Source organism: Anomaloglossus baeobatrachus, chromosome 5 (genome assembly GCF_048569485.1).
Source record: "Anomaloglossus baeobatrachus isolate aAnoBae1 chromosome 5, aAnoBae1.hap1, whole genome shotgun sequence".
Classification (NCBI taxonomy): Eukaryota; Metazoa; Chordata; class Amphibia; order Anura; family Aromobatidae; genus Anomaloglossus; species Anomaloglossus baeobatrachus.
In genome coordinates, this window is record NC_134357.1 from 484,056,576 (window position 1) to 484,082,795 (window position 26,220).

Genomic DNA, 26,220 nt, shown 5'->3' on the forward strand with positions numbered 1-26,220 from the left:
ACTTGGATGAAACATAATTAATCCTCTTAGGTAGAGAGGGAATACAAGTCAACTGTCAGGCTTCTCTAGTGTCCCTCAGAGTACAGAGTCGTCCTATCATGTTTAATGGGGGTCTGTGTGGAGAGGTTTACATATATTGGAAGGGTGACATACAGTAAATGCCCAATCAGAAATGACAGTTCAACCCACGAAGAAGTACCATTGATGGACGAGATGATTTTTAAGCTCGATTGTTCTCAGCAGCACATCGTTCAGTGAAAACGTGCTACTGAGACAAATCCTATACGCACAGAACAATCAGATTAACAATCTAATATATAAAGCTGAGTGTATGTGTATGTGTGTGTGTGTGTGTGTGTATATGTGTATGTACAGTTAGGTCCAGAAATATTTGGACAGTGACACAAGTTTTGTTATTTTAGCTGTTTACAAAAACATGTTCAGAAATACAATTATATATATAATATGGGCTGAAAGTGCACACTCCCAGCTGCAATATGAGAGTTTTCACATCCAAATCGGAGAAAGGGTTTAGGAATCATAGCTCTGTAATGCATAGCCTCCTCTTTTTCAAGGGACCAAAAGTAATTGGACAAGGGACTCTAAGGGCTGCAATTAACTCTGAAGGCGTCTCCCTCGTTAACCTGTAATCAATGAAGTAGTTAAAAGGTCTGGGGTTGATTACAGGTGTGTGGTTTTGCATTTGGAAGCTGTTGCTGTGACCAGACAACATGCGGTCTAAGGAACTCTCAATTGAGGTGAAGCAGAACATCCTGAGGCTGAAAAAAAAGAAAAAATCCATCAGAGAGATAGCAGACATGCTTGGAGTAGAAAAATTAACAGTCGGGTACATTCTGAGAAAAAAGGAATTGACTGGTGAGCTTGGGAACTCAAAAAGGCCTGGGCGTCCACGGATGACAACAGTGGTGGATGATCGCCGCATACTTTCTTTGGTGAAGAAGAACCCGTTCACAACATCAACTGAAGTCCAGAACACTCTCAGTGAAGTAGGTGTATCTGTCTCTAAGTCAACAGTAAAGAGAAGACTCCATGAAAGTAAATACAAAGGGTTCACATCTAGATGCAAACCATTCATCAATTCCAAAAATAGACAGGCCAGAGTTAAATTTGCTGAAAAACACCTCATGAAGCCAGCTCAGTTCTGGAAAAGTATTCTATGGACAGATGAGACAAAGATCAACCTGTACCAGAATGATGGGAAGAAAAAAGTTTGGAGAAGAAAGGGAACGGCACATGATCCAAGGCACACCACATCCTCTGTAAAACATGGTGGAGGCAACGTGATGGCATGGGCATGCATGGCTTTCAATGGCACTGGGTCACTTGTGTTTATTGATGACATAACAGCAGACAAGAGTAGCCGGATGAATTCTGAAGTGTACCGGGATATACTTTCAGCCCAGATTCAGCCAAATGCTGCAAAGTTGATCGGACGGCGCTTCATAGTACAGATGGACAATGACCCCAAGCATACAGCCAAAGCTACCCAGGAGTTCATGAGTGCAAAAAAGTGGAACATTCTGCAATGGCCAAGTCAATCACCAGATCTTAACCCAATTGAGCATGCATTTCACTTGCTCAAATCCAGACTTAAGACGGAAAGACCCACAAACAAGCAAGACCTGGAGGCTGCGGCTGTAAAGGCCTGGCAAAGCATTAAGAAGGAGGAAACCTAGCGTTTGGTGATGTCCATGGGTTCCAGACTTAAGGCAGTGATTGCCTCCAAAGGATTCGCAACAAAATATTGAAAATAAAAATATTTTGTTTGGGTTTGGTTTATTTGTCCAATTACTTTTGACCTCCTAAAATGTGGAGTGTTTGTAAAGAAATGTGTACAATTCCTACAATTTCTATCAGATATTTTTGTTCAAACCTTCAAATTAAACGTTACAATCTGCACTTGAATTCTGTTGTAGAGGTTTCATTTCAAATCCAATGTGGTGGCATGCAGAGCCCAACTAGCGAAAATTGTGTCACTGTCCAAATATTTCTGGACCTAACTGTATGTCCGCTAAACGAATCCGCACCGTCGCATTTACAATCACGAAATTTTGCAGACACTCCATGTGACTCAGGGAATGTCAGACTATGTTTGGACGGCAAAATTTAACCCCGCGCTTTACAGTAACTCTCCAAAAAACCTGCCTCTATTAAAGTCAATGGAGCTGCAAGCTATTAGGTTATTAATAGGAGCTGTGATTGGTTGCTATAGGAACAAAATAAATTCCTAGTATAAGAAGCTTATGTGTGAGGTAATAAGATGTTGGTGGGGAGACTGAGAGAGACAGACAAAGGCAGATGAGGAAAGAGACAGACCCGGAAAGAGACAGACAGACACAGATAGAGAGAGACAGAGACTGATACAGAGACAGTCAGAAACTCGAAAAGAGACAGAGAGATAGTTACTATCCCGGGCAACGCCCGGATACTACAGCTAGTTTTTCTATATGCACAGAGCCAGACCATTTACCAACCGCTGATTGTCTACATGTAAACCTATCAGCAGCTCATTTACCAGGTCTGCGGCAAATGTAAATGAGCACTAACACTTTGGATCCGAAGACAACTTAAGATATATTTTGAAGGGTAACAAAAAGAATAGGAATTGATCACTTATAAAAATGACTTTATGTCCAAGAAAAGCAGGAAAAGTGAAGTATTCATTCACATCTAGAGGTGAGCTTGGTCAGTAGATTTATCTCACCTCCTCTTGCCTTTTCTTGGGACTAATTTCAATTGTCAAATTCTCCTAAAAGTTAAAGGGGTTGTCCAGTCTAAAGATACTGATGATCTAGCCATAGGATCAGTGGTGGTCCAACACTCCACTGTTATCACCTCGAGGGACGGCTAGATGTGATCACTGAGCAGGGCTACTCTACACCTCCCCATTCCCAGTGTAGCGGCTGCTGCCAGGTACTGCAGAGCAGCTCTTACCTTCCTGCTCTGCCGGTGGCCTCTACACAATGAAATATTATGATCGGGAGGAAGGGGATCGAGGCTGACACAGACATTCTGCAGAACCTTCTCCTGAAACAACAGTTATACTTCTCCATAGAACCTCATGAGCACCAACTGTCATCCCCTCTCTCAGTAATGGGAAAGTTTGTATGCGGTGAAGACAGATTTTACCCATGAATTTAGAATTTGGACAATGATGGTATCAGTCCAGGAGAAGAAAGAAGTGGATTTCTCTAATAAGGTCTATTACAAAGTTAATTCATTTCAAGAGTAGTATTGATTTATGGGGGAAAATTAAGACGACTACTGTTTATTGAAACTGAAATGTTGAGCGATCTCCTGCTAAAATTCTTGAATAACGATGCCTTCACAGAGTTTACGTACCTATGTAAAGTATATCTATACTGCAACATTTCATTGAGTTAAATATGGCATACATGCGTCCATCAACTGGATTTACAAAGGTGTTTTGGGTTATTTTTTGTTGGTAGATGGGGTCAAAAAGAACTCCCTCCATATGGCAAAGATCCCTTTTGTCAAATGGAGAGCCAGTTTTATGCACCCTCTTTTTGGGACTTGAGAAATAACTGTGATATCTGTCACAGTTTATGGCGGTCACATCTGGGTCCACCTTTAAAATAAACCAATATTTTTTCAATGTATTGGACGCACCAATAGCTTGTGCGCATCATAGGGGCTGTCTATAAGGATGTTTTGCATTGGTTGGGTCCCTGACTTATTTAAAGGGAACCTGTCAGGTCCAATATGCACCCAGCACCACGAGCAGTTTTGTATGCATATTAGTGACTCCTGCCTAACTGTCTCAGCATCGAGTAGCATAGATAGAGATCTTTGGAAAAAGTATTTCTAAAGATCCTTTATGATATGCTAATGAGAACAGGGACTAGTCGCAAGCGTGTTACTTCCCCTGACTCGTCCACCCTCTTAGCGTGTTAGCATACCCACAGGGGCGTGCTAACATACTATTCAATGCCCATTGCCCAGCGTCAGCAGTGACGCGTGTACCTGTGTGCACTGTTACCACCTCAGATGGCGGGTGTAATCTCAGTGCACATGATCAGAAGTCATCGCACTTCCGGTCATGCGCATTACGAAGCTAGGTGTACGCGTCCGGAAATGTCTGGACTTCTTATCATGCACACTGATCCTTAACCTGGCGGATACAGGTACACACATCACCACCAATGATGCTGGGAAATGGGCATTAAATAGCATGTTAGCACGCCTCTTGTGGGCGTGCTAATATGCTAAGAGGGAGGACTAGTCAGGGGAAGTAACGCCCTTGTGACTAGTCCCTGCGCTCATTAGCATATCATAAAGGATCTTTAGAAATACTTTTCCTAAAGATCTCTTTATCTATGCTAGTGTATACAGGGACAATTAGGCAGGGATTAGTAATATACACCCAGAACTGCTCGTGGTTCTTGGTGCATATTGCATCTGTTCATATTGCATAGTTCATTTTAGACAGATTATTCCTGTCACTTGTTTTGGGCTCCTTCTTCAGGATACCCTCATGCACAAAGGCGTCTTTTCCAGTAAGCCGTTGCTTCTAAGACTCACGTACTGAATCCTCCTCTAAGCGAGGTAGTGTGCCACTTCTTCCAACATAGGGAGAGTGAAAAATGTCTGTTTACACATAGTAAATAGTTTATATAGTGCACATATCAATGGTGATCGTTAAAAAGTGATCCTTGAAGGGGTTTTCTAATCTTTAATGGGTATAATTGAAAAGTACTTGTAATGTAAAAGTAACTTTGCAATTTACTACTTTAAATAAAGAAAAAACAAAAACTCTCCATTCTCAACAAAGGAGGATTTTTAATTTTATAATTTACTAGTTGTTGCCTGGTTTACCGGCCACCTCTTAAAGTCTATCAGAGGTAAAGTACATTTTTAGCTATAGAGCATATGCAAATCGCAGCTCTGAACCTGGCCGATCACTTGATGTAGCCAGCCTCATTGCTCCTGCACTTATCTGATGCTGCATCGTCAAAGCTGTCTCCGCACATTTCAGGACAGCTGGAAGCCATGAGGCTAGAGAATGGTGCTCTCCTGAACATAGAAATAAGAAATTAATTTACCTGCCCCCTGATTGAAAAACATCGTCATCCAATTATAAAAAAGGTATTGCTATTTGATGACAAAAGCCAAAAATAATTGTGCCTCTCCCTCCCATAGAATCAAAATATCGTCCTTAACCTTACACAAGTCACTTTTTTTTTTGGGGTAAGGGGTAAGTACATTTTCTTTGAAAACAAATAGGTAAACAAACCTTTAAAACAAATTGATAAAAGTAGGCGCATAAGCCGTACCCATTGCGGTTCCTTTTTGTTTGTTGATAGAATTAACCATCAAACAAAAAGAAAGTGAGTGACAAAGCTTTATAATGCCAAAACAAATTTGTTGTGATTTTTTTTTTTGTGCTACTGGTGTCTAAAATGTGTGTGACCACAAACACCTAAATCATGCCTGATATTGCCATGAAGTGTTTTTATGTTGACACTGATATTGTGGTATCTCAGTGACTGTCTGCAAATGCAATATCTCATCAACATTTTGACGCACCTCCTAAATTAGATTGGTTGAACCTTTTTATACTGTTTAGGTACTCCATGTCGGATGGGATTGGGTCATGGGTGTTGCTGGCACCCAGCAGAAGTTTAACAGTGTCCGACCTGTTAAATGTTGCTGTTAAACAGCAATGATCAGAGTTAGTTCTGATTGCTGCTGTTAGAGGCAGATTGCGGCTGTATAAAACAGTTGGCACCAGACCTGTGCAGAATGGGCTCAGCTACTTCACATACACCCACTGCATGGCGTAATAGCATGTTATGGAATGGTTAATCAGATTCTGCGCTAATTCCACCCAAGAGAAGACAGCCATATATGGATTAGCCCCACTGAATGTGGGTATTTCTGAGTGCAGACCCACTGCAGTTCCAACAGAAAATCGCAGAAACTATGGGATTAGCCTAAGGGGCACTTTGCACACTACGACATCGCAGGTGCGATGTCGGTGGGGTCAAATTGAAAGTGACGCACATCCGGCATCGCAGGCGATATCGTAGTGTGTAAATCCTAGATGATACGATTAATGAGCGCAAAAGCGTCGTAATCGTATCATCGGTGTAGCGTCGGCGTAATCCATAATTACGCTGACGCGACGGTCCGATGTTGTTCCTCACTCCTGCGGCAGCACACATCGGTGTGTGTGAAGTTGCAGGAGCGAGGAACATCTCCTACTGGCGTCACCGCGGCTTCCATAGGATATGCGGAAGGAAGGAGGTGGGCGGGATGTTTACATCCCGCTCATCTCCGCCCCTATTGGCTGCCTGCCGCGTGACGTCGCAGTGATGCCGCACGACCCGCCCCCTTAACAAGGAGGCGGTTCGCCGGCCAGAGCGACGTCGCACGCCAGGTGAGTGCATGTGACGCTGCCGTAGCGATAATATTCGCTACGGCAGATATCACAATTATATCGCGCTCGGCATCGCAGCATCGGCTTGCGATGTCGTAGTGTGCAAAGTACCCCTTAGACTACTGCTGAAAATATCCTGGATATATGTCAGATCTTCTGTAGTAGAAAAAGCAGATTTAGCCTTTCGTCACACATTATTAATTGCGGTGCTTTTTGGTCTTGTAAGTTGTTGTACTCACATTTTAACATGCATTTTTTCAAATGCTATAGAGAAGTCTATATAAATGCGGCAGGAAAAAAAAGAAAAACACAAAAAAAAAAAAATAATATTCACAGCATGCCATATTTTGAAAAAAAATACCCCAAAAATTAAAAAAAAAAAAATGAAATGTTAGGAAAGAGGGAAAAAAAGCACATTACTAAAGCTGCTATGTATGCTGTAAAACAATCTGTCAGCAGGTTTTTTTCTACCTCATCTTAAAACAGCATAATGTAGGTAAAGAGACTATGAATCCAATGATGTATCACTTAGTTTACTGAGTGCAGCCGTTGTGATACAATCATAGCCTTCTGTAGAAAGCTGACCCCACCCAGACCCCTAATTAGCAGCTTTTTATGTACATTATTGACAATAAGCTACTAATCAATGCTAGGGGTGTGGTTGGACCAAAGAGCATGCGGGCAGCTAGTCCAGCAGTGATAATCTCCTGATGATAAAACACTTAATGTATTAATCTACAGCCTAAAAAGTGACACATTCCTGAAATCAGTGTCTCAGCCCCTACCTCATGCGGTCCTCAAACTACATAGTTAAAACATGTTTTAAAAAAAGTATTTCTTGTGCTATATTAGAAATGGGAAGGCTGCAGCTAATCAGCGGCCATGTCATTGTCAGGAAACTGGTGGGGGACACAGTAAAAAGCGCAGAGGAGCAGCACCGATGAAGAGGCAAGTACAGATTTTGTTTTCAACAATGCAGCACCATGGGGCCATTTATTAATTACGTGTTTTCCCATCCTTCCTTCTTAGTGTTCACTGATGTAGCGTTTTATATAGAAATCAACTTGTACTGTCCAACCATTGTCCAGGGAAGTCAGGCCTTCATGTGCTGACTTTAAGCTTTTGCTCGTATACAGCAGGAACTCAGGACAGTACAGCTGCAGTGTCAAGAATACAGAATACCCCAAAATTAATAACATATAGTCACTTTTAGCATATTTTTTTTGATCATTCTAATTTTCCTATCCACGATGCTGGTACTGGTAAATGAACTGTACTTGGGGCAGGACTAGGACTAGTGGTGTCTATGGCATGACAGAAGAGGTGTAATTAGTACATGTGGCCAGCAGAGGTCCCCACACACCAGCTGAATGGACCTGACTGTATACACTGAGTTAGGGCAGGGGGGTATACATAATTACACTTCCTCACATGCACTGACATTGGAGATAACGGTCATAAAGTTCCCATATCAGTCCCAACAAATGGATGTCAGCCACTGGAAAAGCTCATCAGACTGGCGACATCTTCCGGGGAGGAAATCGTACGTCACGTGTAACATTAGTTGCTCCCTTTGCTGCAGATTTAATCCTCTAATGGAAAATCTGCTGTGAAATAACGGGGCTTTTTTGCTGATCTCTTTTTTTTTCAGCTACATTTGACAAAGCTGCAGAAATGTGGTGCAGAATCCACACTGCAAATCTGCGACAATTCAGCCACCGGGGAACTCAACCTCACCCATGGACCTAACCCATGTCAGAACCTATTACAGGACTGTCAGCCTGTCACACAGCTGTACATGTCCAGCAGCGCTGTGATACTGCTGCACTTCACAGATTGTACACTAGTGGGCAGCAGAGACTCTCAAAACTGTCTTCATATGGCTTGCAAAGTCTCCTTAAGGAGAATAGTGTTCCCCCGTGGTCCCCACATAGCTTTCTCATGAGCCAGATCGAGGGGCAAGCACCCCGAAACACCGTGTCTGCAAATTGGGATTCCGATCTGGCTTATATATCCTGAGTCATATTGCAAAGGATTGTTTAAATTCCACTTGTGACTTTTAGGATCGCTACTTCCAATAGGTGGCGCTGTGCTAGAGTTTGTCTCCTTTACTGGAGAGACAATTTTCATATACCACTGACAGATCTCACAAGTGTCCACTAGGGGGCGACAACAGAGCATGAAAGAAAACTACGGTAGAATTACTTGATTATACTGATCTGAAAAGTTGAGATATCAGGAAAGAATTTTTCCTTAAATCTGATATACTAGTACCAAATAATAATAAAGCGGAAGCACTTCTTTTTTGTCATTATGAAAAGCGTTGGATTATAAAGCCATCATATATAGGAATGATATGATAAATGAGTGATTGGAGTTATTTTTCAGTTGTTTTTTTTTTGGGGGGGGGTTAGCTTCTCTTTCTTTGGGTCTACTTATTCCGCTTAAAATACTCGTTAAGTGCTAAGAGACATCTCTTCCCCGACTCACTATGGCAGATACAAAGGCAACGCTTGAAATAAAATCTTGCCGTTCCGAAATGAACCCTGTACTTTAACCTCTTCACGACCAAGAATGTATATACTGACTATTTGCACTGATTTTTCCAATCATATGTTAATCCCTGTTTAACTATTTAAAGGAACTCCTCATAACTAATGAGTTAGAATAAGAAGATAGGATGTCACATCATTATATACAAATATAAACCATCCGAATGGTCCTGAGTATGTCGAAACCTTTCTTGATCGAGATCTTATCATTCTATCATCTCAAACGGTTTATCTGCTGAAAGCTCTACATTTTATTCTGTACATGAAACTGAAAAATGTTGCATCAGCCCCTTGGTACCGCGATGGGCACCAAACTGTCCCCTTGTTACGCAAAATTTATGGTAATACATATTAATATTAAAAAAAAAACACATTATTGGTACAAAAAATACATTAATGACTTGTTCTTCATATGGAAAGCAGAGGACAGAGGTATCCACCTATAACCCTATTCTGAGAAGAAATCAATAAAAATCCTTTGAGCGTTCACCTGACACCATCCAACAACAAGGACAGGACCAAGGTTCTTGACCTTGATATGAGCCATACTGATTGACTATAACAAGATACATTAAGATACTAAAACAGCCATCTCCTATGTTATAAAGAAAATGACAACAAAAGAAACATTACAGTTTAAAAAGATTAGAAAACATGGCACTAATTATCGTATATTCCAGAATGAAACCAATACCATAAAATATATATGTACGGTATGTTTTCAGGCAAAGGATTATCTGGCCAGGCTAGAAGTTGCAAACTATCATGTTGTCTGCCTATTAGACTGTCCCTATTTGTGGGGCGCACCATACATTCATATAAACATCTCTGATACAGAGAAAAAAATCTTCCAGACTCAATATGCAAAAACGGAACAAAAATTGAAATTGAAATTTCATCAGTTGATTTTACCAATGAAAATACTTTTTTAAAAAAAATGAGAGCCATAAAACTGCTCCCCAAAAAGGTCCCAACTAGTGATGAGTGAGTGTGCATCAACATGCCGTACACAGTAATGCCATAGCCATGTTGGCTACTGACATTTGTGATTGGCTGGCTACATCATGTCATCGGGTCTGGTGACGCCATGCTCGGCTGTCCTCTGGAAGCAGTCTAGGGAGAGTTGATCAACGGCCCCCTTCACACGTCCATGTGGTGTTCGCTTTTCTATTGTCATCATGACACTCCATAGAAAGGTAATTCTGGGTCACGTTGCAGGAGACCTGGTGCCTATGAGGAGCGGTGACACCTGTAACATTACCACTGTACAGGGTTTGTTGTTTTTTTTTCTATTAGTAAAAAATGTATATTATAAATTGTTATAAATGAAAGATCACAAATTCAAGCATTACCCATGGAGGGCACCACCACGTCAGTATGATCATACTACACTATGATAGCTATATATCATAATCTAATATATGAAGCTGAGTGTATGTATGTATGTACGCACGCATACATACATACATACATACATACATACATACATACGTACGTACGTACGTATGTATATATATATGTGTGTGTGTGTGTGTGTGTGTGTGTGTGTGTTAAAGGAATCCGCACCATCGCATTTACAATCACGAATTTTGCACAGACACGTCATGTGACTCAGGGAACATCATAGACTATGTTTTGACGGGAAAATGTAACCCCGCGCTTTACAGTTACTCAAAAAAAACAACAACAACATGCCTCAATTAAAATTAATGGCGTTGAGAGCTATAGGTCATTAATAGGAGCTGTGATAGGTTGCTAAGGCAACGAAGAACATTCTTAGTATAAGAAGTTGATGTGTGAGGCATTAGGATGTTGGTGAAGAGATGGACAGGGAGAGAGAGACAAACCAAGAGACAGGGAGATAAAAATAGACAGAAAGAGACAGACAGAGGGAAAGAGACAGACAGAGAGACAGACACACAGACACAGAGACAGAAAGAGACAGATACAGTACTATCCCAGGCAACGCCGGGTACTACATCTACTATAATATTATTGAATATATATTATTGAATATATATTATATATATATATATATATATATAAATAATTTTTTTTTTCACAGGTTAATTTACTTATTCATCTATTTGTAAATTATTTATAATACATTTGTGAGTCTGGTGTACCTATGTGCAATACTTAAAGGAAATTATTATTATTTAACTATTTAACAGCCACAATTGTACTTCCTAAATATTTCTTTCATCCATTTTTTGGCAAAATACTTCTATGAGCTTTGGACAATTTTAACGATATCATGATGATTCTGTTTACATCAGGACTATCCACCACCGCCCCCCGCCCCCTCTCTTTACATGTAGTTTCATGTCATATGTTTGTATAATTAATAAAGAATACAATTTTTTTTTATCAATTTACAGTCCTCTACTTTCTTTTGTTTTTTTATCATTATACTTAGTACCCAGCAGCCGGGCATTTTCGTGCTTGCTCATCACTAGTCTCAACAAAATGGTAGAAGCACAGGGATACAGTATGGGCACATAAAGGGATAAGTATAGGGGCACATTGGAACTAAACATGGGAATACAAAGGTTTTCCATTGCAACTGACATCAGTGGTCAGATAGAAAGGTACTACAGCCCTAATTACAGTCATATGAAAAAGTTTGGGCACCCCTATTAATGTTAACCTTTTTTCTTTATAACAATTTGGGTTTTTGCAACAGCTATTTCAGTTTCCTATATCTAATAACTGATGGACTGAGTAATATTTCTGGATTGAAATGAGGTTTATTGTACTAACAGAAAATGTGCAATCCGCATTTAACCCCCTCACCCCCGGCCACTAAAACACCCTAATGACCGGGCCATTTTTTGCAATTCTGACCAGTGTCACTTTGACAGGTTATACCTCTGGAACGCTTCAACGGATCCTGGCGATTCTGACATTGTTTTTTCGTGACATATTGTACTTCATGTCAGTGGTAAATTTAGGCCGATACTTTTTGCGTTTATTTGTGAAAATTTAGGAAATTGTGCGAAAATTTGGAAAATTTCGCAATTTTCAAACTTTGAAAATTTATGCCCATAAATCTGAGAGATATGTCACACAAAATAGTTACTAAATAACATTTCCCACTTGTCAACTTTACATCAGCGCAATTTTCGAAAGAAATTTTTTTTTCGTTAGAAAGTTAGAAGGGGTCAAAAGTTCATCAGCAATTTCTAATTTTTCCAACAAAATTTACAAAATATTTTTTTTAGGGACCACATCACATTTGAAGTGACTTTGAGAGGCCGAGGTGACAGAAAATACCCAAAAGTGACCCCATTCTAAAAACTGCACCCCTCACACTGCTCAAAACCACATCCAAGAAGTTTATTAACCCTTTAGGTGCTTCACAGGAACCAAAGCAATGTGGAAGGAAAAAATGAAAAAATTTTACTTTTTAACACAAAAATGTTACTTTAGCCATAAAATTTTCATTTTTACAAGGGAGAAAAGAGAAAGTGCACCCTACAATTTATTGTGCATTTTCTCCTGAGTACGCTGATACCCCATATCGGGTAAAAATCAATTGTTTGGGTGCACGGCAGAGGTCGAAAGGCAAGGAGCGCCATTTGAATTTTTGAACACAAAATTAGCTGCACTCATTAGCGGACGCCATGTCGGGTTTGAAGACCCCCTGAGGTGCCTAAACAATGGAGCTCCCCCACAAGTGACCCCATTTTGGAAACTAGAGCCCTCAAATATTTTTTCTAGATGTTTGATGAGCACTTTGAACCCCTGGGGGCTTCACAGAAGTTTATAACGTTGAGCCGTGAAAAGAAAAAAAAATTTTTTTACCACAAAACTGTTGCTTCAACTAGGTAGCTTTTTTTTCACAAGGGTATCAGGAAAAAATGCACCATAAAACGTATTGTCCATTTTCTCCTGAGTACGCAGATACCTCACATGTGGTGGAAAGTAATTGTTGGGCGCATGGCGGGGCTCAGAAGAGACGGGCACCATTTGACAGCAAAATTAATTGGAATCATTAGCGGATGCCATGTCACGTTTTTAGACACCCCCCCCCCATGGTGCCTAAACAGTGGAGCTCCCCCACAAATTACCCCATTTTGGAACTAGACCCCTCAAGGAATTTATCTAGATGTTTAGTGAGCCCCTTGTACTCCCAGGGGCTCCACTGAAAGTTGATAACGTTGAACCGTGAAAATTATTTATTTTTTAAAAAAAAAAAATTTAAAATTTTTGCAGCAACAAGGTAGCTTTTTTTTTTTTTACTTTTTACAACGGTATCAGGAAAAAATGCACCATAAAACGTATTGCGCAATTTTTCCCGAGTACGCAGATACCTCACATGTGGTGGAAATCAATTGTTTGGGCGCATGGCGGGGCTCAGAAGACAAGGAACGCCATTTGACTTTTCAAACGCACAGACGCGGTGCACTGATCGGCCGCTGCAGGAGGCACGGTCGGATGACATACAAAAAGCGCTGGGGATACGAAAAAAAAAAAAAAAAAAGTCACGCCAAAAATTGAGCAGGGATGTTGATCCGCGCTCAGCGGGACGCACGGACAGATGCGATACTATTTTTTCCGTATCCCCGACGCTTTTTGTATTGCATCAGTCCGTGCGTCCCGCCGAGCGCTGATCAGGGATGCACATAACGGATCGGCATCCCTGCTCAATTTTTGGCGTGACTTTTTTTTCCGTATCCCCGATGCTTTTTGTCACGCCAAAAATTGAGCAGGGATGCCGATCCGTTATGTGCATCCCTGATCAGCGCTCGGCGGGACGCACGGACAGATGCGATACAAAAAGCGTCGGGAATACGGGAAAAAAAGTCCCGCCGAAAACTGACCACGGATGCAGATACGTTATCTGCATCCCTGATCAGCGCGGGACGCATGAGGTGTAAAAATGGACAGGGGATAGAGGAAAAAAAAAGAAAAAAAAAAAAGTTATACTCACAGTACCCAGAGGATTAGCAGGAGGAACAGAAGGCAAGGAACAGCTTTACAGCAGCAGCCAGCAGGCAGAAAGTTGGACAGCTCAGCAGAAGGCCCAGGAAGAAAGACCCAGCGATGGAGGCAGATGTGATCGGCCGGTGAAGACAGGTAAGAGGACGTCGGGGGGACAGCAGAGGGGGACGGGGACAGAAGAGGGGGACGGGGACAGCAGAGGGGGACAGCAGAGGGGGAGGGAGAGAGCAGAGGGGGAGGGGGAGAGCAGAGGGGGAGAGCAGAGGAGGGAGATACTGGAGGAGCTGCAGAATAGAGATCACGGGGGAGGCCGGCAGATTGGGATGTCTGGCGGCAGATCGGGATGTCTGGCGGCAGATCGGGATGTCTGGCGGCAGATCGGGATGTCGGGGGGGCAGATCGCAGGGGGGCACGGGCAGAGGCCATTACGGGAGCGCGCAGGAGCAATCACAAGAGCGCGCAGGGGCTGCAAGGAGAGCAGAGGAGGAGGGAGATACCGGAGGGGCTGCAGAATATAGATCACTGGGGAGGCCGGCCGGCAGATTGGGATGGCGGGGGGCAGATCGGGATGTCGGGGGGGGGGCAGATCGCAGGGGGGCACGGGCAGGGGCCATTACGGGAGCGCGCAGGAGCAATCACAAGAGCGCGCAGGGGCTGCAAGGTGAGCACAATACTCACCGCTCCTGCTCCGTGACTTGACAGCAGCGGCAGCAGCAGCGGTGGCGTGGTACCACTAGTACCAGCCAGTGCTGCACGCTGCAGACATATTGGGGGAGGGTCCCCAGACTAGCACAGGCCTGGGGAGGGCGGACACCAGCAAATCAAACCGCCCCACTGCACACCGATTGGAGCGATTGCGCGTCATAGCACGATCGCTCCAATCAGTGCTGCAGGGGCTGGGGGCGGCATGTTTGAGATCCACCTATGATCTGCTGTAGCTTCTACAGCATCTCATAGCCGGATATCACAGTATCGCACTATTTCCGGTATTATTTTTACCGAAATCAGTGCGAAAGATGTGGTTGGCGGTTCAGATTTGAACAGCCAATCACATCGATCGTCGATGGTGGGTGGCGATGCCACCCCCCCTGGGGTGAAGCAAAGGTCCCCTGCTGTAAGAAACAGCAGGGGACATCATTTGAAAGCCGTTGTTATGGCCACGGCAATCAAATGAAGTTTAGGCAGTAAAATTACGTCCCTGGTCGTCAAGTCACGTTAAAATAGGACGTAATTTTACTGGCCGCGGTCGTGAAGGGGTTAAACAAAATTTGACCGGTGCATAAGTATGGGCACCTCAACATAAAAGTGACATTAATAATTTGTAGATCCTCCTTTTGCAAAAATAACAGCCTCTAGTCGAGTTCCTGGATCCTGGATGAAGGTATATTTGACCATTCCTGTTTACAAAACAATTCCAGTTCAGTTAAGTTTGATGGTCGCTGAGCATGGACAGCTCGCTTCAAATCATCCCACAGATGTTCAATGATATTCAGGTCTGGGGACTGGGATGGCCATTCCAGAACATTGCAATTGTTCCTCTGCATGAATGCCTGAGTAGATTTGGAGCGGTGTTTTGAATCATTGTCCTGCTGAAATATCCATCCCCTGCGTAACTTCAACTACGTCACTGATTCTTGCACATTATTGTCAAGACTCTGCTGATACTGAGTTGAATCCATGCGACCCTCAACTTTAACAAGATTCCCAGTGCCGGCATTGGCCACCCCCCCCCCCCCCAAAGCATGATGGAACCTCCACCAAATTTTACTGTGGGTAGCAAGTGCTTTTCTTGGAATGCCGTGTTTTTTTGCCTGCATGCATAACGTCTTTTTGTATGACCAAACCACTCAATCTTTGTTTCATGAGCCCACAGGACCTTCTTCCAAAATGTAACTGGCTTGTCCAAATGTGCTTTTGCACACCTCAGGCGACTCTAATTGTGGCGTGCTTGCAGAAACGGCTTCTTTCGCATCACTCTCCCATACAGCTTCTCCTTGTGCATCGTGCGCTGTATTGTTGACCGATGCACATTGACACCATCTGCAGCAAGATGAAGCTGCAGGTCTTTGGAGGTGGTCTGTGGATTGTCCTTGACTGTTCTCACCATTTTTCTTCTCTGCCTTTCTGATATTTTTCTTGGCCTATCACTTCTGGGCTTAACAAGAACTGTACCTGTGTTCTTCCATTTCCTTACTATGTTCCTCACAGTGGAAACTGACAGTTTAAATCTCTCTGAGACAACTTTTTGTATCCTTCCCCTGAACAACTATGCTGAATAATCTTTGTTTTCAGATCATTTGAGAGTTGTTGTGAGGAGCCCATGATGCCACTCTTCATAGGAGATTCAAATAGGAGAACAACTTGCAAGTGGCCACCTTAAATACCTTTTCTCATGATTGGATACACCTGCCTATGAAGGTCAAAGCTCAATGAGGTTACAAAACCAATTTAGTGCTTCAGTAAGTCAGTAAAAAGTAGTTAGGAGTATTCAAATCAAGAAATTGATAAGGGTGCCCATACTTATGCACCTGTCAAATTTTGTTTAAATGCGGATTGCACATTTTCTGTTAGTACAATAAACCTCATTTCAATTCAGAAATATTACTGAGTCCATCAGTTATTAGATATATGAAACTGAAATAGCTGTTGCAAAAACCCAAATTGTTATAAAGAAAAAAGGTTAACATTAATAGGGGTGCCCAAACTTTTTCATATAACTGTATTTTTTTTAGCCGTCTCACCCAGCTCTTCTGTGACTCTGCATGGTCACCAAAAATAGGACATTTATATTACATGTGCTTTCGGTACATACTGTACATACCAAGCACATCTACAACAGCTGGATATGTTAGGAACAAATTAACTAAATTAACAAATTAAACAAATCTATTAAGGCACAAAAACATATGTACGATAGCAAATATGAATGTATGCTGGGGGGGGTTAAACAACAAAAAAAAAAAGGCCATTTATATGTTTTTATAGGTTTCATTGAACTTTAAGGGATGACCTTTCACCTTACTGTAAGCATCAAAAAAAAAAAAAAAAAAAGAATTTAAACTGTAAAACTAACCGCTAACTTCACAAACTCTTGAACTAGAAGATCCAGTTGCAGCATAAAAAAATGCATTTAGATTTTCCTCCGATTCTCAAACCACAATTTTTACAGTGACCAGTAATAAAAGTTAAATGTAATTCTGTGTCCGCCTCCTGGTGGCAGCAGAGTACACCCATGATTTCCTGTGTACCCCAATGAGGCGACCGAAAAAAAAAAATGGTTTTATAGCGCCAGCATTGCTCCTATTTTCCTTTGTTTCCCCTACTGTTTACGGACCCGTGTGGGGATCTGAGCCGGAGTTGGCAGCAGTCTGTACTCTGCTATGTGTACTTGCTCAGCTCACCAGATCAGCACTAAATATTTACACCTCTACTGCTCAATAGCTGTACACAGTACTGCATATGGGAACATCAGTGTTTCCCTGATTTTCTCTTCACAGTTTTACCATATTTGTCTGTCTTTAGAAAGTGAATGTGGGTTATCTCTTTACTACTGCTGTCCTTTTTTTCAACCTGCATGCAGAGGATTGGTTTTTCAATTTAGTACTGGACAATGGCAGAAGTGAGATAAAGAAGGTCCCAGCACCCAATGTGCAGGTAGAATACTAAATTAAAAGAAGTTGAACAAACCCACCGAAAAAGAGTGGATGGCAAATGACAGTTTATGGGAATTGGGACAGTGTGTGGACATATTAAACAGATAGTGCACATGTTGTGATGGATGGGGGTATCAAGAGTTAGCTTTTCTACAGATTTGGTGTAAAGAGACAGGTACACTTCAAGTATAATTCTTCATTCTCCTTAATAATTTGAAAACCCAACGTGGGGAGACATTGCTTAGCGGCATATAACCCAGAATGGAGAAAACTGAGCTACTCGAAGAATCAAAATTTCCTCCCCATGCTGGTACCCTTACCTACGACCTGTGCAGGTAAATAAGGCACAATAGGAATTAGAATAATATTTATGCGTTCTCAATAATTAGTGACAAATACATAGTGTTCTTTGATTAGGAGAACAATGACAGTAGTAAATATCCAGCGGAGATGATAGTGCTGCAGAATTACAGTTTGAACACTAGAGGGCAGCAGACAGACTCAAAACTTGCATGCTATAATCATATACCTTTGACAGTTCTCACAAGTGGCCACTAGGTGGAGACAGTCTCATGATAGAATATATTAGGCTTATGCTTTGTAGAAAGCGCATATTGTCGATTACAGGAAAGAATATTTCTTCTTATGTAATTATCATTTCATTTATACAAGATTCACTTTTCTCATCCTGTGAAGCCTCGGATCGGACATTTATCAGATATGGAGATACGGTACTCTGCAGGGTTATAACAAGGAAAATTGTATCACTAGTAGGGATGATCGAATACTTTGATTATTCAGCTTTGCGAATATTTTCCGAATACCTCGCCACTATTCGCGAATATTTGATGTGCAATCTAAGTCTATGGGAAACTTGAATAACAACTATTCGGTACTATTCGGGCTTCCCATAGACTTACATTGCGCATCAAATAGTTGAATAGCGGCGAGGTATTCGGAAATTATTTGCAAAGCCGAATAATCGAAGTATTCGATCATCCCTACTCACTAGCTATTCATGTATTGTGTCAGGGCTTGGTGGGATAGAACGGTATTATGGTCAAGTTGGCATCTGTACTGCTCTACATATATCATGTCCAGTGATCGGGTGATGTTGGGGGTTGTACTGTTGTATGTATAATGGCATCTGCATCACTGTATCCAGTTCACTTTCTACTCTTGAATCGGTCACAGTATAAGTTTTCAGTATCATCTTTATGTTGATGCAGTGTATCTGTAGGGGGGTAAGTGGTGCATGTGCCCCGGGCGCAGCCAGCAGGGGGCGCCATTGAGACATTTCCGAGTTGTCTCTCTAGCGGCTACGTTTTGCTGCCCCCAGAGTGAGAGTCGGCTGTTCTCTGAGCCAGCTGTCAAGCTGACAGCCGGCTCAGAGAAAGTGTAGCACGCTAGCTCCCACTGATCAACTGGACTTGGGTTTTTCAGGTATGAGTACAATTGAATCCTTGACGCCTGGCATTTCCGGGTCAGGGCGACATCAGCACCATGATCAGGTCAGCTGATTACACTGCTGACGTCACTCTTCGGGCCACAAAGACGGCAGAAGTTTGGTGTCTTAAGCGCTTCACAGTGGAGCTAAAGACGCCAAAGAGTTATTGTAATTAGGGGAAGGGGGTGGGGGACATTTGAGTACACAGTATGGGAAGAGTGAATATATACTGATACAGTATGTGGAATGAGAGGGTGGTTGTGAACACAGTATGGGGAGCAAGGGGGAAGGATAGGTGTGGACACAATATGGGGCAATCTGACAACAGTACTGGGAGTGAAAGGGGGTGAATTTGAGAAGTATGGGAGGAGAGGGTGGAAAGGGGGAATATATACAGACACAGTATGGGAGTGAGAGGTGAGTTGTGGACACAGTATGGGGAGCGAGGGGGAAGGATGGGTGTGGCTACAATAAGGGGCAATTTGATGACAGTACGGGGAGTGAAGGAGAAAGTATGGGGAGCGAGGGTGCAGGATGGGTGCGGACACAGTAGGGGGAGTGAGGGGGGACAATATGGGATGAGCAAAATGTGAGTGAGCACAGAATAGAGACTGGGTAGTGAGGGGACAGTGTAAGAGCACAGCTAGGAAGGGACAATATGTCGAAGACAGGGGAGTGTGATAAGTGGGCACATTATACAGATTGGGCAGTATAGGGGGAACACAGTGTAGAGGATGATGTGATGCTGGGGCCCAGTGTAGAAAAGAGAGAGCAGTGTGAAAGGCATGTAACATAAGAGGGTTGACGCAGTGTGTGCGTCATGTTTTGTGCAGGGAACACAACTATTAATATTATTATTTATAGAGCACCATTGATTCCATGGTGCTGAACATGAGAAGAAGCAACATACAAAATACATATATAACTTACAGACAGACTGGTACAGAGGAGAGAGCCCTGCCCTTGCGAGCTTACATTCTATATGGTGGGGTTACACAATGAGCATCAATTATTTGTTTAGGTGCACAGCGTAGGGAAGATATTTTTATTCAGGAGCATTATAATGACACTAATTTTTTTTCAAGGGCATCGTGTCGTGATGTGCTCCAGAAGACCGGATAAGATGGAAGTCTGTAGAGACAAGCTGTGGATGTGATGCACTGAGCACTGTCAGGATACTCTGGTGCCGGCGGTGAGAGTGGGAGGTCTCAAAACCGCAAGTGTGCAATTTACATACATGCAGTCATGTACCAACTAGACATGGACATGTTCTAGTCGGAATTGCCAGAAGTATACAAATCTCACATGGCCATCCACTCTTACTTATGGCAGGGAGAATCCTAAGTGTGCAGCTCACTGTGAGAAGTCTAAAGCCTGCAGACACATGGAGCAACTGCAGAACTTTCATCTGAAACCTAGACAACCCCTTTAATTATAACATTAACCCCCTCCCCCCCCGCCACTAAAACACCCTAATGACCGGGCCATTTTTTGCAATTCTGACCAGTGTCACTTTGACAGGTTATACCTCTGGAACGCTTCAACGGATCCTGGCGATTCTGACATTGTTTTTTCGTGACATATTGTACTTCATGTCAGTGGTAAATTTAGGCCGATACTTTTTGCGTTTACTTGTGAAAATTTAGGAAATTGTGCGAAAATTTGGAAAATTTCGCAATTTTCAAACTTTGAAAATTTATGCCCATAAATCTGAGAGATATGTCACACAAAATAGTTACTAAATAACATTTCCCACTTGTCAACTTTACATCAGCGCAATTTTCGAAAGAAATTTTTTTTTCGTTAGGAAGTTAGAAGGGGTCAAAAGTTCATCAGCAATTTCTAATTTTTCCAACAAAATTTACAAAATATTTTTTTTTAGGGACCACACCACATTTGAAGTGACTTTGAGAGGCCGAGGTGACAGAAAATACCCAAAAGTGACCCCATTCTAAAAACTGCACCCCTCACACTGCTCAAAACCACATCCAAGAAGTTTATTAACCCTTTAGGTGCGTCATAGGAACCAAAGCAATGTGGAAGGAAAAAATGAAAATTTTACTTTTTAACACAAAAATGTTACTTTAGCCATAAAATTTTCATTTTTACAAGGGAGAAAAGAGAAAGTGCACCCTACAATTTATTGTGCATTTTCTCCTGAGTACGCTGATACCCCATATGGGGTAAAAATCAATTGTTTGGGTGCACGGCAGAGGTCGAAAGGCAAGGAGCGCCATTTGAATTTTTGGACACAAAATTAGCTGCACTCATTAGCGGACGCCATGTCGGGTTTGAAGACCCCCTGAGGTGCCTAAACAATGGAGCTCCCCCACAAGTGACCCCATTTTGGAAACTAGAGCCCTCAAATATTTTTTCTAGATGTTTGATGAGCACTTTGAACCCCTGGGGGCTTCACAGAAGTTTATAGCGTTGAGCCGTGAAAAGAAAAAAAATTTTTTTTACCACAAAACTGTTGCTTCAACTAGGTAGCTTTTTTTTTTCACAAGGGTATCAGGAAAAAATGCAACATAAAATGTATTGTCCATTTTTCCCGAGTACGCAGATACCTCACATATGGTGGAAAGTAATTGTTGGGCGCATGGCGGAACTCAGAAGAGAAGGAACGCCATTTGACTTTTCAAACGCACAGACGCGGTGCATTGATCGGCCGCTGCAGGAGGCACGGTCGGATGAGATACAAAAAGCGCTGGGGATACGGAAAAAAAAAAAAAAAAAAAAGTCACGCCAAAAATTGAGCAGGGATGTTGATCCGCGCTCAGCGGGACGCACGGACAGATGCGATACTTTTTTTTCCGTATCCCCGACGCTTTTTTTATCACATCTGTCCGTGCGTCCCGCCGAGCGCTGATCAGGGATGCACATAACGGATCGGCATCCCTGCTCAATTTTTGGCGTGACTTTTTTTTCCGTATCCCCGATGCTTTTTGTCACGCCAAAAATTGAGCAGGGATGCCGATCCGTTATGTGCATCCCTGATCAGCGCTCGGCGGGACGCACGGACAGATGCGATACAAAAAGCGTCGGGAATACGGGAAAAAAAGTCCCGCCGAAAACTGACCACGGATGCAGATACGTTATCTGCATCCTTGATCAGCGCTCGGCGGGACGCACGGACGCATGAGGTGTAAAAATAGAAAGGGGATAGAGGAAAAAAAAAGAAGAAAAAAAAAAAGAGTTATACTCACAGTACCCAGAGGATTTGCAGGAGGAACAGAAGGCAAGGAACAGCTTTACAGCAGCAGCCAGCAGGCAGGAAGTTGGACAGCTCAGCAGAAGACCCAGGAAGAAGGACCCAGCGATGGAGGCAGATGTGATCGGCCGGTGAAGACAGGTAAGAGGACGTCGGGGGGACAGCAGAGGGGGACAGCAGAGGGGGACAGCAGAGGGGGACAGCAGAGGGGGGAGATACCGGAGGAGCTGCAGAATAGAGATCACGATGTCGGGGGGGCAGACCGGGATGTCGGGGGGGGGGCAGACCGGGATGTCGGGGGGGGGCAGACCGGGATGTCGGGGGGGGGGCAGACCGGGATGTCGGGGGGGGGGCCAGACCGGGATGTCGGGGGGGGGGGGGGGGCCAGACCGGGATGTCGGGGGGGGGGGGGGGGGGGGCAGACCGGGATGTCGGGGGGGGGCAGACCGGGATGTCGGGGGGGGGGGCAGACCGGGATGTCGGGGGGGGGGGGGCAGACCGGGATGTCGGGGGGGGGGGGCAGACCGGGATGTCGGGGGGGGGGGGGGGGCAGACCGGGATGTCGGGGGGGGGGGCAGACCGGGATGTCGGGGGGGGGGGGGGGGGGGGCAGACCGGGATGTCGGGGGGGGGGCAGACCGGGATGTCGGGGGGGGGGGGGGGGGGGGCAGACCGGGATGTCGGGGGGGGCAGACCGGGATGTCGGGGGGGGGCAGACCGGGATGTCGGGGGGGGGCAGACCGGGATGTCGGGGGGGGGCAGACCGGGATGTCGGGGGGGGCAGACCGGGATGTCGGGGGGGGGCAGACCGGGATGTCGGGGGGGGGCAGACCGGGATGTCGGGGGGGGGCAGACCGGGATGTCGGGGGGGGCAGACCGGGATGTCGGGGGGGGCAGACCGGGATGTCGGGGGGGGCAGACCGGGATGTCTGGGGGGGCAGACCGGGATGTCTGGGGGGGCAGACCGGGATGTCTGGGGGGGCAGACCGGGATGTCTGGGGGGGCAGACCGGGATGTCTGGGGGGGCAGACCGGGATGTCTGGGGGGGCAGACCGGGATGTCTGGGGGGGCAGACCGGGATGTCTGGGGGGGCAGATCGGGATGTCGGGGGGCCAGATTGGGATGGTGGGGGGCAGATCGCAGGGGGGCACGAGCAGGGGCCATTACGGAAGCGCGCAGGGGTTGCAAGGTGAGCACAATACTCACCGCTCCTGCTCCGTGACGTGAAAGCAGCGGCAGCAGCAGCGGTGGCGTGGTACCACTAGTACCAGCCAGTGCTGCACGCTGCAGACATGGTGGGGGAGGGTCCCCAGACCAGCACAGGCCTGGGGAGGGCGGCCACCGGCAGATCAGACCGCCCCACTGCACACTGATTGGAGCGATTGCGCGTCATAGCACGATCGCTCCAATCAGTGCTGCAGGGGGGGGGCCACGGTGTCTGCTTGTTTCCAGCCAATGATCGGAGCTGCTGCAGCCCCGGTCCTAGCTGGATTTTACAAGATCACACTATTTTTGGCATTTTTTTTTTTTGCCGAAAACAGCGTGATCAATGTGATTGGCGGTTCCGATTTGAACAGCCAATCACATCGATCGCCTATGGGGGGGTGGCGATGCCACCCCCCCTGGGGTCAAGCAAAGGTCCCCTGCTGTAAGAAACAGCAGGGGACATCATTTGAAAGCCGTTGCTATGGCCACGGCAATCAAATGAAGTTTAGGCAGTAAAATTACGTCCCTGGTCGTTAAGTCACGTTAAAATAGGACGTAATTTTACTGCCCATGGTCGTGAAGGGGTTAAGTATTGTAGCCCAATCCTAGCAGCGTGTTACATACTCAGTCAGGATTAAGCTCTGTTGCTGATTCCAGCAGTCATCACATGGCCACTAAGTGAGCGAATGAATGATTGGTCATATGGCGACTACTCAAAAGATGCCAAATAAAATTCTTGCCCCGGGTGCCGAAAAGCCTAGATACACCTCTGTGCCGATGACACCTAATTATACATACCGTCTCCTGCCATCACCCCTGCATTACTACAAAATACCAGTGATTGTCTGTCCGCTGTCTCTAACATGTCCTCCCTCTATCTCAAACTGTCCCTATACAATAACTCTAGGATAGCGGGGAACCGGAGCCCCCAAGCTGTCCCTCAAACTAGGGGTCCCAATGCCATCCCTAGTCTCAGGGTTACCACCAATGGTGGAGATGCAAGAGTCTCCTCCCTGGCCATTCCCGATTCCCCCTCCCCCTCTCCCCAGGAAAGGACCTTTAAAAAAAGTGTAATGAAAGTCACAGATATAAACAGACAAGGGAAAACCAAAACTGTCACACATCGTGCACACACAAAAGGTAAAGACAATAAGAGATTCAGGAGGAAACACAAGAGAAGGAAGTTACAATACAACAGGGGAAAACCACAACCGCAAGAAGCAAATAGCACAATTTTCACCAGAGAATGAAGGACACCACACCACACAGACCAACGTAGAAACTATAGCTGGCATGGGTAGAAGACTTCATCCAGCTTAAATAGAAGGGGAGCAGATGTGATTGGTTCCTTTAATTTCATGTGGTGGGGAAGCCAAACAGGCAGATTAGCAGAGATTAACTGCTGCTAGCTTGACTATGAATCAGCACACAGCAGGTCAATGTGTGACGCCCCTGAACTAGTCAGGGTGTCACGGGGTGCTGCACTCCTTTCTCTTTTGGTGCAGAGCTCAACCCCCCATGGTTCCGGGATCCTAACCTTTGGTATTGCTCCATCAGCATTTAAATCCTAGTCACACCTCACACCACACCTTGTCAGGCACACCAGTAGATGGTCTAGCTGGAATAGGGCCACCCGCCTAGGAGTCAGGCAGACTGGTGGGAGGGGCTGAGTCAGAACAGTGGTAGCCCTCAGAGAGTGAGGAGCTGGAGGGAGTTGGAGCTCCCTGGGAGACGTTGGCTAGGTCGCAGACGGTGGTCTGGGACCAGAGGAGTCGGAAACCCAGTCGCAGGGTATTAGAGAGCGGTGCCAGACTTAGTTTGGGAGAACGGTTGGCACCGGAAAATCAAGTAACCGAACCGATACCGAGCACGGCGGGGTACAGGACCCTAGATCAGGGAGTAGCTTCACGCAACCTGATAATTAACCTGTGGAGGATAGTATCTTTATGAACTTTCCCAAAGAGCTCAGAGATCGAAGGCATCAACACAACGAGGGGGATTGGGCTTTCCAGCTTATGCGGCCCACTGAGATACCAAGTGTCAGCCATCGAGAGTACAGCTCCTCTAACTAACCATAGAGAGCGGGACCCCGAAAGATTCAGGCTGAGGGGTCACTCAGAACACTCTAAATTAGTGCATGGAGGCAGGTCCAGAACCATCAGCAATACCCACGGGGACGGATTCCCGGACGAGCTCCCCCCAAAGCGGCAGCGGCACCCAGAGACTTTGTTTACTTCTGTGTCAGAGTCTGCTTAATGGTTGCACCAACATCCACACGGCCCGAGTGAGTACACTGCTCTCCCCTGAATCTCCCTGCCTGGCCTGCACCACGCTCCCCTACGCCTCCACGGTCTAGATTCCCGGGGTCTCCCCTACCCGTGGAGGGAACGTCATCTGGCTGCCCCACTCCATCTCCCCCGGGTACTCCCATCGGCCGCAGCGGTACTCTCCTTACCATAAACCACGGGTGGCGTCACGAACATTATTCCCCTGTAAATAGCCCCCTTTCATTTTCGGGTGACCCGAGCCCCCGGGTCCGGAGACGCTCGAGCCACGGCAACCCCGGATCCGAGCAGTCCGACTGCTGCAGGGGCGGTACAGATGCCTGAGTCTGCCTGTGTTGATCCCAGACACTCGAGAAACTATTGGGTGGAATGTTAGAATCTGCAATGTGAACAGAGCCTGATGCCACCATGACAGTTGGGTAGCGTGTCAGAATTTCGATTTCCCGTGTCTGTCTTTATCTGTTTATCATCTCACTCCTGTCCATTACATGCTGCGTTC

At 44.9% G+C, this 26,220-nt stretch overlaps 1 long non-coding RNA gene across 1 annotated transcript in view; it reads right to left on the reverse strand.

The window, feature by feature from the left end:
- The window catches only part of LOC142310374 (uncharacterized), a 142,425-nt gene that overhangs the window by 99,193 nt on the left and 17,012 nt on the right, over positions 1 to 26,220 (reverse strand). The window lies entirely within an intron of this gene.